At 37.1% G+C, this 19,044-nt stretch overlaps 1 pseudogene across 1 annotated transcript; it reads right to left on the reverse strand.

Moving 5' to 3' along the window:
* Positions 1–967: 967 nt before the first annotated feature.
* Positions 968–13,033, reverse strand: LOC110763852 (uncharacterized; annotated as a pseudogene). The gene is made up of 9 exons (XR_015826264.1): positions 12,944–13,033; positions 10,801–11,047; positions 9,024–9,091; positions 8,624–8,879; positions 6,595–6,959; positions 5,302–5,471; positions 3,419–3,437; positions 2,791–3,332; positions 968–1,597 (listed from the first exon to the last, which is right to left on the reverse strand). The product of XR_015826264.1 is annotated as an uncharacterized LOC110763852 (transcript).
* Positions 13,034–19,044: the final 6,011 nt, after the last annotated feature.

The following is a 19,044-nucleotide window of genomic DNA, read 5'->3' on the forward strand; positions in this document are numbered from 1 at the left end:
CATCTTAAAGTCATCATTTGATTCAGCAAAACCCAATTCGTGAGCCCATGAAAATACACATCATGCTGACATGAGGATGAGCTGATGGATGCTTGGTCATGCTGACATGAAGATGAGCTATGGCTGCTGGTGGGATTTATTGGTGAAGTGCAGCAACCAATTCTGATTATCTAAATACAAGTGTTGTATGCATTAGCCATATTGAATTCAGAATTATCACTCCCCTCTCCCTATAAATACCACTTCCATTCCACATTCAAAGACAGACACATTCACTTCATCCATTACTCCCATACACACATTCAAATTCACCACAAAGAGATTCTTAGGCCATTCATGTGTTGCTTGTGAAAGGAGAGTAGAATTGGTGAATCTAAACCCCTTCCCAACCTGTGCTAGATGCATAAAATCCTAGTTAGCTACTCCAAGAAAACATACATCAAGCACATAATAAGCTGGAGATTAACAACTTGGCAATGAAAGCAAGGAAATCAATTAACTATGAAATCATCCATAACATTGAATATTCATGACTAGGGCTTCATCCTAAGCCCTAACTAAATGGATTAGCTAGACATAACTATGAATACAGAAAATAAGAAATACATAGATAGAATAAAGAGAATAGAAGAACTAGCTGGTGACAGCAAGGTAGTTTCCAGGACAGCTCCCAGCTCTCCCTCCTTTGTAGCTAGCTCTCTTCACAGAAGGCAAAAACAATTAACATCTTATATCTAAAATAATATTTTATTTTTTTGCATATAAAAACATCATACAAACTGTTTGGCATACACTTTATTTAAGCCTGTAAAGTTCTTCTGAACAATACATAAAAGGAGGGAAAAACGCAGAGGAAGAAGAAGAGAGAACTCCAACTCAGAGCTATATATATTGACCTTTTAAGCTACAACCTGTAGCTCACACATAATCACTCAATAATAGGCCTAACTCAAACCAAGAATACATATCAGCTTCCTCTTGCAGGGCAAATTGAAAATTTAATCTTTCTAATTTTCTTAAAAATGTATTTCAAACCTTGGGAATAAAATCCTTTATACAAAGGAAGCTGCATGAGCCCAAGCACAGGGACAGGAATAAATGCAACCACGTAAATGAGGGACGTTGTCCATTTCTTTCGGAGATGAATCAATAGCACAATAGTAGCAGTGAAGGTGAGTATGGTGGTTACCAGTGAGAAGAACAGAAGGGTGAACCCTAAATGTAGCCGGAACGGAAGAGAACGGTAAAAGTCTTGGTACTCAAATGGCGATGTGAGGATAAAGAGAAACGTTACCAAAGAAGCTAATGAGCTGATGAGCGAGACAGTGTCGGTAATGGCGAATGTGACAAAGAAAGCAGAATCCCGGAGAAGAGGAAGCCCGTTCGAATCATAACCCCCGGGAGCCGTGTACGCGGCTGCATAGACCACGGTGGCCACCAGAGCCGCCACGGTCGAGCATGACTGAGCAGTCCCTTTCATCCATTCTTGTGCCGACTGAAGAAGCTTTGCATGCTCACTATTGAAGAGCTCCTCCGCTGTCAGACCCTTATGGTTGTGGTGCATGGTGTAGTGAGGTGGCATTATCTTTTCCACACGCTGGCCGCAAATGGAAAATTGTTGAGGATTAATACATTAATTAACAATATAAAATGGGGTATATTAGTGATTTACCCTTTGAACTTGTACATAACTTTATATTTGCCCATATCCTTTTTTTTTAGAAAATATATTAAGGATATGAACTTCTTTTTTTGGGCCAATTTCCCCCCTACTGTCTAAATCTGCAACATTTTATTCAATTTACCGTTAAATATGAGGGCAAAGTGGTCATTTTGTACGTTAAAAATAAATAAAAACTGAAATATAAAATAAAAAACAGAAAATTGAAATAAACTCTCTCTCTCTCTCTCTCTCTCTCTCTGTGGTAATTTGTCGCAGAGGGTGTAGTTGCCCAGAAGCTCCAAATCTTGCTCCGATGTGCAATTTCCTGAGGTGGGATTCTCCAGGGAATGGGAAGAGAAGAAAACCCAAGGGGGGCTGGGCTCAGGGGTTAAAAAACAGAAAGGGGGAGGTGAAAGGAGGGGTCTGTGGGGTGGGGGGTTCGTCTGGGAGTGGAGGGTGGTGGTCATGGGGAATGAGAGGAGAAGAAAAATCTGGAGGAGAGGCAGGGTGGGCTAGGTTCGGGGGATGAAAAATACATAAGGGGGAGGTGGGGGGAAAGGTCTATGGAGGTGGAGGATGGTACTCTTTTTCTTCAATTTTTTTCAAAAAAATAATTTTTTTAAATGATTTAACTGAAAATTGGATGAAATGTCGAGGATTTAGATGGTAGGGGAAAAATTGGCAAAATAAAAAGTTCATATCCTTAATTTTCTTAAAAAAATAGGATAGAGGGCAAATCGAAAGTTAGGTACAAGTTCAAGGGGTAAATCACTAGTATACCATATAAAATGGAATTTCTTTTTTGCACTGTTGGAAGATGTTACCTTGTTAATATATATATATATTTTCAGTAATTTAAAACATTTTATAGATGTTTTTTCTAGAAAAAAAATAGTTACATAGTGAATTTAATAATTAATTTCATTACCTATTCTTATTTGGGGGATGGGGAACTAATAAAATTTGTATTTTAAATGCATGTATGTCAATTTTGGTGTAGTGACACGCATGCATGAGAGTATAGTAATAGAATCAAGAAAACGCATGCATGCATGTCCTAGTAGATGAATTCAATTAATTAATGAAATAAATTGAAAATTATATTAAAGTGTATGTAACTCACTCACCACCATCCAACGCAGTTCTTCTTGCAACTGTAATGCAGGACCACCTACTCGTTGAGTGTTTGCAGAATAATATCTCATATATGCAGCTTGGTGCAATATGGTGTTGCCATCACGGTCATTCTTCATAGCCATCCTTAACGTTATTGATTTACTCTTTTATACAAGCTTAAAGATCTCCAGCCGGCGGTGCTTGATGGCGATGTGCAGAATGTTTTGTTGATTATCAATGTCGTGTGCCTCAGCCGCTTGAGGGTGCAACTGAAGCACTTTTTCCACAATTTGTGCTATTCCGGTGCTGGTGGCCATAAGCAATGGGGTATACTTATGAATAGATCTGGTCTCTTCTTCTTCTCCTCTGTCGCAGCCGCCGAAGCGAATAGCATCATGTTTTTCCTGTGACGGCACCAGGGAAATTGTCCCATCCATCTTTTTTTTACTTTCCACCCATGAATGGTCCTTCTCGACCAGCAAATGAGTGAGTTCCAATAGTGATTTTTGCTTCTGCATTTCCTTGTACATCATACGGATTCGTGGCCATCCTTCTAGTTATTATGATCATGCATGCATATTCATGAGAGAGATATTGAATGGGAAAGATAGATATATAGTAATTAGTTTTTCAGCATGCCTCCAAATATAATCCAAATCTATTAAACAACAGCTGCAGAAAATTGGAATGAATTTTTATTTTATATTTAACTTTCTAACTCTAACATATATTTGTCGTTACGTTATTTTTATATTGTGAATATATATGTAGATACATTTTGTCCTAAATTTATAGTTTCGAAAATATATATGCAGCACGGTGCCACCAACCGAACTGACCAACTCGGTTGTCCTAAATCCCAAACTTAGCAGCGACTTTGACGGTTTGCATTGGATCGGTGAAGTTAATCCAACCCAATATGGAGTTGGAGCAGGAGAGAGAGAGAGAGAGAGAGAGAGAGAGAGAGGTGGTTGTGACTAGGATAAATTAAATTTGGGGTGTCCCTTCAAATTCATTTTTTCTTACCTACAAGCCATTCTTTTATTTTTCTATAAATTAAACCCAATTTTTATAAGTAAAACTCGATGACTAAGATTCACCTAAGCAAATTACCTACTCAAGCTTAACTTATTAAATGTCACATTTTTTGAATTCCTAAAACACCCCTAATTGCATTTTGACCTTTTTTTTTTTTTTTTAAACAAATTGTTTGCTATTTAATGCCATAATGGTGTTTCAATTTTGCAAACGTTTTGTGGGTCAGTTTTATCTATTTATTTTACATATAATTAAAACTTGGTGTGTAATTAGTGTCGTATGTTTTTTAAATTGATTTTGTTCCAATGTACCTATTATGTTTTTTTACTATGATTGGTTATATTTTGTAAACGAAATATATAATTAAAACTTGGTATGTTTTTCCAAGTCCGACTACCTGTTCATATTTTGTTTTAATTTTCATATTGATTGGTTAGTTATTTCCTTTTATTTATATCAAAATTTCAAATTTAATAATTGTTATGGTTTGAAATTAATTTCAAATTTAAGAAAGACACTTGTTCTTGCTCTTTATAGGTCTTGATCCCTATGTTTTAGGCACATTAATTTACCTACATTTTTCTTAGTTACATATATCTCTAGGTAAATTGTTGAACGTGCAAAATATAGGTACATTGATAGGTATATTGTAAAAATAATTTGCCTTACTGTAAATAGTTTGCCTATACACATTTGTAGGTATATTGTAAAAGTAATTTACCTACTTTTGTTTGTAAAAAATGTACCTATATATATATATATATATATATGTATTATTTTTATAGGTACATTATTTATTGGATATATAATTTAGGGATTTTTTTTTGGGTTCAAAATATTTTATAAATTGTCGATGGGTTAGAGGGAATGCCAACCAAAAGAAATGAGGGGTTTGATATGCTATTAATAGGAAGAATAAATTATAATTAAGACAGTTAATGACATGTTTGAAAATAAATATGAAGGTAAATGACATGTATTGTAATTTAGTTAATAATACTAGGACAAATCTATCTTACATGGCAACCTATTTTAAATTTGAGTTTTAAGTAAAGATTTAAAAGTAGGTGGGTATAAGTCTAAGATATAGTATTTGTATGGGCCTATATTGGAACAACCCTTTATATTATTAACAAAACAAGTGCCACCGCAGTGGTGAGATGAAATCAAGAATTGAATAAAAATAATAATTAAAGTATTTATGTCTCCTTAAGTTAGGGAGTATATGGTTGAAGTTGAAATTTTATAAAGATCTCTTAAAATTATTTTATAGTATTTTGAACTAAATTCTAATTAACAAAATAGGAAACATGATTGCAGATAAAAGAAAGCCTAAGTCGAATCTCATCACTAGAAAAAAAAACTTTAGCTAGTCGTCCCAAATAAATTTTCTGACTACGTTATTGGTAAATACAGTCCCCACTTTTGGAGTGCGAAAAATTCAAATGCAGCATAGCATATGTGTTATATTTTAATACGTATTATGGCATAGAGTAGATCGTACACTTATAAATGAGCATCTTCCATTTGCTTTTGCGAAATTTTCCTTGGAAGGCAGATGGCATTCGGGCTAGCAATTGAAGACTTGTGAATCCATTACTTTCCCTTCTTTCTGCAAGATTTTGGTACTCTTTTTGTAACCAAACAGCAGTCTCTGCATTGAAGGAAAATCATGTTAATAATAATAATAATAAAATCAAATATAATAGACTAAATGTTTACTTGCCAAACTTATAGCAAGACTCAAATAATCCATTTTTATAGTTTGACAGCATTATTAAGTATCTTATCTTACTAACTGATGTATGATATAAGAGGACATATTTGTACCACTTTACTGACCATATTGCTGACCCATCAGTTAATGGCGGAGTCAGAAATTAATGTTAGAGAGAGAGAGAGAGAGAGAGAGAGAGAGTTGAGTAGGGGCCTAGGACCCCTCTGGTCCTTATGTGGCTCCGCCGCTGCCATCAGTATTAGAAGGGTGATAACAATATGATCAGTAAATATAGTACAAATAGAGAGTAATGCATTTTTTTCATGAATAACATACATATATATATATATATAATGAAAGTAAAAAGTAATGCAATTGTCATTTTGAAGAGAAAGAACAGGTAATGTTATAGCACTGAGGCAAGGACATTACTTGTCAATTGCTTACGATATTTTTACGTTCATTAAGTGCCTGTTTGGTTATTAAGTTTCCGTAGGTATTTCTTTATATTCATTAAAAAACTGCCAAGAGCATTGCATGTCGAACTGCTGTGGGGTGCTTGTTGAATCGTGACTTGTATAATATCCACTTTATATGACTTTAAATGGTGGACTTAGGAACTTTTGCTGCTACTGTAGTGAGTTTGTGTATTCCTGTTATAGAATACATTAAATAAGCTTTAAATTACAGCTTTTACACATCAAGTTCTGATTATTGTATATATAACCCTTTTATCATCTTTCAATAATCTATTCAATTCGTACACACACAACATTAAATTATTTACACTGAGAGGGAGAGGGAGAGAGAGAAAGAAAAGGAGAGTAAAAATGGCTTGGAAGAGAGAGAGAGAGAGAGAGAGAGAGAGTTGAGTAGGGGCCTAGGACCCCTCTGGTCCTTATGTGGCTCCGCCGCTGCCATCAGTATTAGAAGGGTGATAACAATATGATCAGTAAATATAGTACAAATAGAGAGTAATGCATTTTTTTCATGAATAACATACATATATATATATAATGAAAGTAAAAAGTAATGCATTTGTCATTTTGAAGAGAGAGACCAAAATGTTGGCCAATGACTGCGATATGAAGAATGGATACTTGATCTACATGTCTTTGGAAGTGCAACTCTATATCGTCCACTCCCACTTGGGTAGCCAAATATTTGGCCAACTTTGTGTGACCGAAACCAGCAGCCCTGTAGAGTGGGGTTTCTCCTAACTGGTTCCGAATCTCTACCACACGTTTATAGCTAGCAGAACCACGCGCACCGTTTTGGTGAAGATCTAGTCTAGCAAGCTCGATCCTAACTCTATTATCCAGCCCCACCCATAGCATTCCTGCTTCCAGGTTTCCGGTCGCAGCCACCTCATGCAGAGCGGTGTTGCCTTGACCATTCTCCACTGTCAACGCATGGTGTAGCTGCCTGTTAAGCTCATAATTTCATGCATATACATGCCCTATTTACTTACTTCTTTTGCTTAGTTTCTTAGATTTCTAAGTTATTTGCCTCCCTTTGTGTGTTTTGTAGGCAAATAGAGCAAGAGAGCATAATTCATGCAATTCAAGCATGTTAAGGCCTAATTTGGATGAATGGATGAAGAGCTTAAAAGACAAACTCATTTTGGCTACAGCCCCCTGCCAGTCCAGTTCCGTAGGTCATATTGCAAGCTTTGTTTCAGCAACCTACATAGCTCGAATGAGGCCACATTCTTCATGAAAGTTGTTCCAATTGGTGTGTACTATAACATATCCAAAATTCAGCCCCATTGGATAAATCTGGAGTCCGTTACCTAGCAAACACAGAACCATGCTCAGGATGGATCTTATCAGCGCGAAAAATGAGTTAGCAATTTGTTTCGGCCTTAACTTCTTCCTCCGACCTTGGATTGGCCCAAATAACATATGGCTGGAAAGAAGACATTCTGAACTTCAATATCGAGTGCTTAAAGTCCTAATTTAATTAAGAGAAGCCCAAGTTGTAAGCCCTTGAAGTTGCTGGTCATGCTGACCTCAGCATGTGCTGGTTGGATGCTTGGTCATGGTGAGCTAGGTATGAGCTATCATTTCTGGTTGGAAGCTTGGTCATGGTGACATGAAGATGAGCTAGGGCTGCTGGTGGGATCTATTGGTGAAGTGCATCAACCAATTCAAGATTTTCTAATACAAGTGCATCACCCAATTTAGATTTTCTAATACAAGTGCATCAACCATTTCAGATTTTATAAAACAAGTTTTGTATGCATTAGCCATATTGAATTCAGATTTTCACTTCCCCTAGGCCTATAAATAGGGAAGTTCTCTAAGCTTGTAAACACACCCCAAGGGGGGGAGCTCTCAAACACTTCTCTAGAGCTCCCTTCCCTTCTCTCCCTCAAATTCTCTTAATTTTGCTTTCTAGTTCTCAATTCTAACTTTCCTTTTGCTTCTTAGTTGTAATTTATTTTTCTTTGTTATGTAAATTCTTTTCTTAAGTTTTCAAGTTGAATTAGTTTCCAAGTTTCAATTATGGTTTTTGTTCTTATTCATTATGCTTATAAGTTAATATGCTAGTTTGAATGATTGATCACCATTTAGGCTTGCATGTTAGCTATCTTGGTTTGAATTAAGAGTATACACCATGCTTTAATTCGAATTGAACTATGAATAGGAAGAGTATGTATGGACATTCGACAACAGGGATTAGATACATACTTGGTTGTTTAAAATGTTCTTCTATGCTTAATGGGTTCCTAATGCTTAATTTTAGGTTAGACAACAAATGATCAAATTAGGGAATTAGGAACACAAGGTTATGACCACACACCATGGCTTAATCATACTTTAGCTAGAATCAATCCATTAATCTAAATTGAACTTGGGAACTTATTTGCTTGAGTTACTTATTTCTTTCTTCCTTGTTTTATGTTCTTTGTTTTTGTTTCTATTTTGTGTAGGGAAACTAAATTGGATACTTCAATCACCAATCCCTGTGGAATCGACCTCGCACTTAAATATGCTATACTACCAACGGTTCGTGCACTTGCGAGTATCACAAGTTGAGGATGCAGCTTAATCCATTTTGGTGGAGCTAAATCTACACAACACTGCCGAGCTTCTTTTATCAGTGAAATCAAAAACTCCAGCACGTCCTTGCGTCCGGTGAAGGCTACGACGTGAAGTACAGTGTCGTTGTTCGTCGTTAATGGAACAAGCACTTCTCTCGGATTATCGCTGTAGTGTCGTTTTAGGCGTTCCCAGTTATCGTACATGGCCCTTGCGTGCGTTTCAGTGCCTTTCCCACTCTTTCAACCTCCTCCATCTCCTCCATCTCTATATTTTTCAACTCAATCATTGCTTCTTTGCTCTGCCATTCCATATATAGCAATCAGCTATTGCTTTTTTATTTTTTATTTGATTTATAGCATCAGATGCCTTGCTTAATCAAGTTATCCTTTTGAATCGGATTCCAGTTCAGTACGTTTGAAACACTGCTCTACACTACACACACCTGCAAAGCATCACGAATCGTTTCCGCCTCCACCACCACCACAGCTGACCCACACAGCAGCTCCCCACCTGAATTACCCACTTTGGGAATTCGAAGAGAATCAAAGACAACATGTTGGGATAGGATTCCATCCCATGATGGAGTCAAATATAATTATTTAATGTTAATAATAATGTTGGAATGGGTTCGAACATAATGATGGCTGGTGCAAGACATTGTTGGTCGACCCTTTTCACGCCTACACTCTTTTTGTTGTACTCTCGATCGAGCTGCTCTGGAGAGTGGGAAGGTCGTCGGGTCAACACAAATGCCCCGATTGGATGTCTGGCCTGCAAGGAGACTTCTGAACAAAATTGAAAGTTGGACCAGGTTAGTTAAAAGAACAAAACTGAAAGTTGGACCAGGTTAAAAAAGAACAGGCGAGCTCAGGCTGGACCCTAACTACTTGTTCCTTTTGTCCTGATCATGAATTGCGTAAGCGTGCCATTATTGGGTATGAGACCAGCCCAATTGATCTTGTATATGTAGTGTAGGATATTGACTTGTCATATTTGCGCTTGTTTTGGACTTCTGCTTAAGCCATTGTGCTTCAAGGGGAGTACTGGCCTGGATAAGTTCTTTTCTATGCCTCAATCAAGAGGACTTCAATATTTTTTCATTTGTGCGTTGTCAGTTCGATAGATACGAATAGTACCTGATCAAACAAGAGGGAAACCAGCGTCGTGGTTAATGTTGCCCTATTTGAGTTCAAAAACCTATCTTAAATCCGAAATGACCCTAGATTGGGTCAAGGTTCTAATCAATTCGGGCCCAATGATATAATTCGGGCCTGAACTAGCCCTTATTTTCGAACTAATAGAGCCCTATTTGGGCCTAGACCTCTGTTTTGGGTGCGAATAATAGGCTTGAATAATATAAAGGCGGGAAAGCAAACTATTATACAGGAATATATAAGAACAGTTAAATAGCTAATATTTGATAAAATAACTAAGACAAACTTCAAGATCTCTTTATCTAATTTGGATTGATAGCAAAGAAAGACAAGAGTTATAGATTTCTCCATTTAACTAAGTCAAAACACCAATTACAATACAGGAAAGACTGGAGATTTCTCTATACAGTTTGAGTAATACATAAATTCAAATTGATCATTCAAAAGAAATCATACTGTGAAGATGGCAGAGAAACAAAAGATAAATGCATGAGTTGTCAACTGGTTATCTGAATATCAAGTAAGCATGTTTGAAAAGATCTTGAGTTTTTTCGAATATTTTCGAGGCGTTGCGTTTGGTTTTTGGAGAGAGAGTCATTTTCTTTTTTATGATGATTTCTCCTTCAATTTACAGAGAATGAGGTCGGTTGAGTGTTGGGACAAGCATCCAATTTAGAGTGCCCACTTACCATTGATTTTGGTGAGTGGGTTGCTGAAAATACAAGCAAACCCAAAAAAGTTGCTAAGAGGCTTTGATGAGAAATGACAAAAGTTGCCACTATTAGACTTAAAGAAATTCAAAGTATTAGTCCACTTGCCATTGATTAGTGAGTGACAGCCAAAAGTAGCTGACTAAAAGAAAAAAGAAATGTAGAGATAATGATCACCATCTCTACTTCTTTCTTTATTTATTCTTTAAGTCCACTTGCACTATTTCTTCTCTTCTTTCATCCTTTTCACGTGTATGTTAAGCTTTGGCTTTATTTTAATATTCTTCATCACAAAGAATATTAAAATGTTTCCATCCACCCCATCACTATTTTATTCTTCTTTGAATCAACTCACCTGTGATGAAGTCCCTCCATTGATGAAGTGAAACTTGATTAGCAGCTACTAAATTTCTTCTTCGAACATGCCTTGATTCAAAATAAACTGGGAATGCTAGATTGATCCAGTTGCTGCCAATTTCAGATATGTTGTTCTCCACATAAGTAGGAATAACATTCATGAAGAACTTAATTCCATTTGAGCAATAGAAAATCTGATTTAGCATGGTTGTAACTGACTGGTCGTCACAGACTGCTGTCACGAACTGAAATCATGATTAATGCCCTGAAGATTCAATACTTATGAAAATGATGTCAAATTCGGATATGTCGTAGTAGACATCCAAAGGAACAACTTTCATGAAGAACGAATGTTCATTTGAGGACTGGAAGCTGGCCCGAATTAGGCCATAATTAGGCCCGAATTGCCACTATTTTTTGCTTTCGGTGTTGCTGGTATGCTTCTGATGTTTGATGTCGCGAGGATCCCACATTTATCCAAATGATCCCAAATTTGAATATGTTGCAGTAGACATAGAGATGAACAACAACTTGCATGAAGGATGAAACTTGATTTGAGAGCTGGAAGTTGAAGTTTGGGCCCACTCCAACTGACTACAGCAATGCATATCTAGCCATATTTTGGCCATTTTGATGTTCATGGAACATTATCTTCCATTTTAGGCAAAAATACGATTTTTGGTACAAACAGACATAAAGTAATGGTGGTAGATATAGGGGTGGGCATCTCATCCGAATTATCTGCGTACCGACGGTTTGTGTAAGACCCATTGTGAGATCTCACATTGACCAACGGAGAGGGGGTGATGTGCCTTATATGTACACGCCCACCTCCATCCAGCACGAGGCCTTTTGGGAGCTCACTGGCTTCGGAGTCATGGGAACTACGAAGTTAAGCGAGTTGGGGGCCAGAGCAATCCCAGGATGGGTGACCCACTGGGAAGTTGTCGTGAGCTCCCAAAAACAAAACCGTGAGGGCAGAGAGGGGGGCCCAAAGCGGACAATATCGTGCTAGAGGAGTCGGGTCGTGACAAATGGTATCAGAGCTGGACCCCGACCGGAAGGGTGCCAGTGAGGACGCTGGGCCCAAAGGGGGGTGGATTGTAAGACCCGTGTCTTGGGAAAACAAGAACGGTGAGCAATCCCACATCGCTCGGGGAGGGAAAGGTGAAGTGCTTTAAATGTGTGTGCACTTCTCTTCCTAGCACGAGGCCTTTTGGGAGCTCACTGGCTTCGGAGTCATGGGAACTCCGAAGTTAAGCGAGTTGGGGGCTAGAGCAATCCCAAGATGGGTGACCCACTGGGAAGTTGCTCGTGAGTTCCCAGAAACAAAACCGTGAGGGCAGAGAGGGGGGCCCAAAGCGGACAATATTGTGCTAGGGGAGTCGGGTCGTGACAGTTTGGTTTGGTTTGGTTAAATAATTATTTTTTAATTTTAATTATTCCGATCCGATCCGTATCGAAACATTTGGTTTGGTTAACGGTGAACAATAACCCCAATCCGATGGAAACCCGTATCGATCCGATATTTATAATTATTTTATTATTTAAATACTAATATATATATTTTTGTTTATTAGTGGCTGGATATTAAGTTATTGTAGACTGCAAAACACTGAAACACTACCTACATTAACCCTAAAATTAACTTTCCATCTTTTTGTTTCATCCAGCCGCCCTCTAACCCCCAAACATCTTAACTTTCTCTTCTCTCTGTTAGCTTAGTCGCACAACCATCACTCTCATCTCTCTAAGCAGGTATGTTAATTCAGCATTTTGTAAGACCCAGCCTCATTTCACACTGATCTTCAGCAATCTCTCCACAAGGTATTTTGCTTTTTATTTTTTGTATTATTTTTTCTTAGCCCAGCAGAAAAAAAATGAGAAAAACTAAAAGGAGATGAAAGTTGCAGAGACCTGCAACTTCTCGTCTTTCTTTTTTGGTACAGCATGATTAAAGCTACATGAATTGGAAAATATGTTGACTTTTCAAATGTGCACAAGGAATCTTAGTATTTAAATATTGTAATGAATGAATCATTTATAGCTTTAATCTTTAGTTTCAATTGCAGAGAGCTATATGTAATATCACTCATGTCTTTTTATTTAATTTAATTAATTTGTGTTTAAATTGCAAAAACCTTCAGTTCATCTACTAGTCCTATGTCAAACGCAAGTTCAACTCCTACACCAACCTCTGCACAAGCTGTGGATATTTCAACATATGCCATTCCTTTATCTCAAATAAATGCCCATGTGTTCGCACCACTTTGCAAAACCCAAGGGAAGGTATCGTATAGTAGTGTAGCTCGGAAGTCCGAGTGTCGTATCCACAGAGAGCGGTGTAAAGATAACAGAGCTGAAAAAGAACAATTATGATTGACAAGTAGATGTATGCAAGAATTGTTTTCAAGAAAATTCAATTGATTAAAACACTAAGGCATTGGGTTTCCACTTTTAACATAAGCATGCAACTCTTAATAATTTGATCCACAAAATATTTTCCATTGTAGTTGTTCAAAATAATTAAAGCTCTTTTTAATTTCCTTTAGAAGTATTCTAAGCATAACTTGTACCATTGGCAACAAACTATCAAAAAATAATCTTCATCAAAATTCTATTAATCTAAGTAATTCTCTTCTCTTTTAAAAGCATGAAAGTTTTTACTACACAATGGGAAAAACATGATTGAACCCATGAAATAGATTATCAAACATTCATCAATTAATTAAAAAGAAAACTACAAATTCCATTTGAACAAAAACTACAAATTCACATTAAAGCTTAAGTTTGGATCAAACTAATAACAATTACACACTCATATTAAAAGCTTTCCCCCTAGCCTTAGCTAGGGAGTTAGTTCCCCATAAAATAAAACTAAAACAGAAATTTAGAACTAGAAGAATTGGAGGAAGGAGAGAGAGCTCAAGAGAAGATTGTGAGCTTGGTGTGTTCTTTGAAGGCTTGTAGAGCTTCCTATTTATAGGAAAATGAGAGCAACACCTCCTGGACAATTCTAACTTCATTTGAATAAATAATTTCTCCACCTTGCCACAAAGCCAATCAAATATTTCTTCATTTATTTTGTTCATCCACCTTGCCGCCAAGCCCATCCAATTTCTTTTGTTTATGCAATTTCATCTCTTTTATTGGAATACACATCAACATATGTAATCAATTCAATTGGCTTTTATTGTGCTGTAACCACATTCTTCATTTTATAATTCTTCTTGGCTTGTGGAAGCTGCACCTTAATTCTTCTCTAGTGTCGACTGCCACAATTAATTGGATTGCTTCAATTATCATCACTTGCAATGCATGGTTGGCTCCCCACTACAAACATTAAAGTGCAATATTACAAATCAAAAAGTGGTGCAGAAAATAGTAAGCAAGCATATAAGTGAAAACACACGTAATTAACTAACATTGTAAGAAAAACAATTACTAACAAATATAATTTAAGGATAGAAAATGTGATAATTATGTGCTCATCACCATGTACGTGATATTTATTCTTAACTTTGTTGTTCTTTGGGTGCAGTACACAAATCAGATTTGGATTGAAGATTACTAGGCCTCTATGCTGCAATTTTTGGTTCTTTTAAGCATTTAAACTAATTTCTTATTGTTTTGTAACGTTATTTGCTATTTTATTATGTAGTTTTAATGTTCGTTTGTAACTTTAAAACTAAGTTATTTGATAATTTGGGTATTTGTTCAAGAACTTATGTCATGTGAAAATATTATAAATTGTATTTTTATTAGTATATTTTTATTACGGTACTACCGGCCTACCGATCTGTTTCGAACCGAATGTTAGGTTAACAGATCCGAAGTCTACCGAAGTCTTTAGTTTGGTTAACGGAAGAGAAAGTGGTCTACCGAAGTCTTTGATTTGGTTAATGGAAGAGCCTTCTACCGTTCCAAACCGATCCGCGCCCAGGCCTAGGTAGATAATTTGGAAAGGTCGGTGCATTGGAGAAGGAAAAAGAAGGACATCATGGTTAATTATTGATGGTTGTTTATTGTCCGAAACAGGTTGGTGGAGGATGATATTTCAGTCTTTATTGGGTGCCATCACTGCATGGTCAGCGGCATATGTATTGGCTGATTTTTTGGAGATAAAATCAGCATTCCCTTTTTCCTATATAAAGGAGTGTTGGAGTGCTGGGTTGTGCACCAGTGAGGACCTTAGCCGCGTCAGAGCCATACCACTCCAGGAGAGAGAGTGGGAGGTTTTCCACTCCATACACTACTACAATTATGTTTAAACTATATGACACCCAATAGACGACTATTTATATAAAAACTGCCGTGGTGTTTTAAAAGACGACGAGTGTTATAATACCGTCGATCGTGATAAGGTACCTAATACGCTGATGCGTTGGGTTAATTTATAAAATTACGATGACACCTTATTAGAACCGTCGTGTTTTTAGGAGGCGCTAAACAAAATTTAACTTTTAAGTTCGCGAGCGCGGAGCTTTTCAGAAAACCCACGATCTCTCAAACACTATGCTACATCACGACCTTTCAGAAAACCCTTTCTCACATCTATGAAGCACATCTCCCTCGCGCCGTCCACCGAACTTGCCTTGATCGCCATCTCCGTCGAGCCGTTCAGGTCACCGAGCTTGCCGCGTTCGCCATCTCCCTCGCACTGCCCATGGAAGCTACCCTTCCTCATCGCGACCATTTTTAAGCCCCCATCTAGATTCCCATCTTCCATTTCATAAGCTTTAGATTAGATCTTCTTCCTCGTGGGCCAGAAAGGTACGAAGCTACTTTTCTAGGAGTTAGCTTAGGCTTCTTCTGATTTGTTGTCTAAAAATCCGATGCAAATTTTCTTGATTTTTTGTTTGTAGCGTGGATATTTTGAATCCTTCAGTTCCCATGGATCTCAGACTCTCCGGGATTCTCATGGGTAGCCAAACTCTCTCTCTCTCTCTCTCTCTCTCTCTCTCTCTCTCTCTCTCTCTCTATCTCTCTCTCTCTCTCTCTCTCTCTCTCTCTCTCTATGTATTCTCTTCGTGTTGTGTGTGCGGCTGCAGTCATTGGGCTCTATGTATTCTCTTCGTGTTGTGTGTGCGGCTGTAGTCATTGGGTTGCTGATTTTGGTCATTATCAAAAGGGCAGGGCAGAGGAACAGAGAAGATAAATTTAACAGATCCATGGTTGAGAAAATTTCCGTTCGAAGCTCCCCAAAGCCGAACATCGATGCAAGTAAGACCCTCTTTGTTTCCTTAATTCCTTTGAAAGTCTGTAATTTTAATGACTAAAAAAAAAAACCAGAAAACATAGATGCATGCTTTATGGTTTTTAGTTCGTGAAGCATTGAAGCTGATTATATTGATTTGGATTTTTCAGGGCGTGTGCCCCAGATGATGAGGTTACCAACACTTGGGCTCCCACCATATCGCGTCTTTACATTGGAAGAAATTGATGATGCAACAAACAATTTTGATGCCCGAATTTGATGGGAGAAGGATCTCAAGGACTGGTATTAACATTGAATTTGTGCTGTTTGTTGGCTTTGAATGCATTATTTGATTGAGCCAACATTATTGTTCATCAACTTGATAGCATTATTTATGTGCAATATTTATATTACAGGTCTACAAAGGCTGGCTCAGAGATGGTTTACCGGTACAAGTGAAATGTGTGAAATTAAAGTAGAAGCAGTTGCCTCAAAACTTGAACTAGAGCATGGAAGCCTTGTCAAAGCTGAGGCATAGGCATTTGGTTAGCCTTCTTGGACACTGCACTGTCACTTATCAGGACCATCTAACTACAGCTAGCACTGTATTTATTGTTCTTGAGAACATCTCAAATGGCTCTTTGGTGGACCATCTCACTGGTAAAGCTCGAACTAAAAGCAATTATCAGATCATCAAGAAAAGGGTTATTTAAAATACTCAAAGCAATTCTAATACATTTTAGTTTGGCAGATTGGAGAAAGAAGAAGTGGCTGAAATGGCCACAGAGAATGGCTGTTACCATATACATGTATGTTTCTTTAAAAGAATTAAAGGAATCTTTGTTTTTGAGTTCAGTATTGCTGCTGTTGGTATGGGTTATAGGTTTGGATTTAGGTATTGATTATAGATAATTGAAGTAGTTCAGTTAAACCCCTTCACTTTGGCTCTGCTTTTTATCCCTATTGTTATTTTCAAGAATACTTTGTTTATAGTTATCTTTTCTCAAAGCAGCTCACACAAGACGCAATGTGCATGGACAAAAACAACACATGACTGCTGAAGTAAGAATTGTGTTTGTGGAGTTTGATGTTAATTTTGCAAGTCTTGTAGAAGGGCTTGCTGTTGCTGATATTGTTACAGGGGAGGGGAATACAACAACTTGGAAAATGTGCAAGAAGGCAGAGCTATGTCAACCCAAGAACAAATTGATAAAGTTCAGATCAAATTAGTAGAATTTGTGAGCTCCTTTATTTTAATTTATTGGTAGGAAGTATGTGTGTAATAGAATAAAGATTGGTTGATTATGTAATAACTTTTCAATCTTCAAGTTTTATGAAAGAAATAATTTTTGAGTGTATATATTCGTTAATAAAGCATTATAATTGGTTTTCTAGTTACAATCATTGTATAGAATCATAGGAAACAAAAAACTAAAATGTAAAAGGTTGAGAACTTATTAGACGACATATTTAAAGATAATAAAACGATGGTTTTATTGGAAAAACTGTCGTCTATGCATATAATTAATAACCGTTTTCAACAAAATACCGTTGTCTTTATATACAATCAACGATGGTTTGTAACAAAATATCGACATATTTACCCATAAATTACGACGGTTTTAAACAAAACCGTCGTCTTTACCCATAAATGACGACCTTTTTTATAAACCGTCGTCTTTACCCATAAATAACGACTGTTTTTAACAAAAAATGGTCGTCTTTAGTAATAACAACGACGGTTTTAGTAAAAACCGTCGTCTTTACACATAAACAACGACGGTGGAAAGCCGTTGTAGTTTGATACTCCAAAAGATGGTAGTCGATTTGACGACGGTTTTCAAAGCATCACAACGACAGTGAATCCCCGTCGTCTATTTCGTTTTTTGTAGTAGTGATAGTAGAGGGTGGGTGAGGGCTTTCCACTCCATGTAGAGAGTGAGGGTGTTCCACTCCATGTTGAGGGTGAGGGTGAGATATTGTATACCACTCCTTGTGTGTGTGAGTAAGGTTAAGAGTGTGTGACAGTATAGTGGTGTTTGTTTTGTACTCCCCCTGTTTGTTTACATCAAGCCTTGGGCATTGTCTTGGTAGGATTGTTCTTGGTGTACCCATTATTGTTATAGTGGAAGAAAATTTTATATTGTTCCCCGTGGATGTAGGCATGGCCACATTAAATTCCTTGGTTTCTAATGTTCTTTATTTTTATGTTCATATTGTTGGTTGAGTTTGCGTTTTCCCATTCTGGCACTGCTAAAACGATCCTAACACAACATACTGAGATATCACGTTTCGGTATGACTTAGGTCAATTATTGATAGAGGCGCACTTCTCTATTAGGGGAATAGTATGGTGCGGATTCATTAATGAGTTCTAATATTAGCTGTGATATGAATTTGGTGGTTGAGATGTAAAACTAAAACCAACCCAAACGAATACCCAGAGCCCATGTTCAAACTCGACTGAAAAAAACAGAAAACATAAATGTTTGCACCCGGTTGAAAGGATATTGCTTTTGTGGGAGCAAATATTTTCGTCTTCAATCACAGCACGCCACGTGGAAAAGAAGATTATCCCTTAAATTAATTAATTGAACCAATTTATTTGGCCAAATAATTAATAGGGATAATATCTTAATTATAAGATATTATCTTTATTTAATAAGATAATATCATTAATTTGGATATTATCCTAATAAGGGGATAAAGTCATCATCAAATTAGGAGATTTGGATCCCAATCAAATCCCTAATGGGCTCAATCTCTACAATTTGGGTAAAGAATAAACTCCTCTTAATAAGAGTTTATTCCCTACGAAACCCTAGCCCCCGAGGCTCCTATAAATAGATGACTGCATTCATCATAAAAGGTACATCTAAACCTACTCCTAAAACCCAAGAAAAATATCTGAAGCTCTCTCCCTCTCCACTCTCCACTCTCCATATTTTCTCCACACGGCTCTGGCCACCCAGTTCACACCATACATACATCTCCGTACCCTTTTGTTAGCTATTGTTTTCCTACAAACACTCGAACTAACTTAGGC

Source organism: Prunus avium, chromosome 8 (genome assembly GCF_965620075.1).
Source record: "Prunus avium chromosome 8, drPruAviu1.hap1.1, whole genome shotgun sequence".
Lineage (NCBI taxonomy): Eukaryota > Viridiplantae > Streptophyta > Magnoliopsida > Rosales > Rosaceae > Prunus > Prunus avium.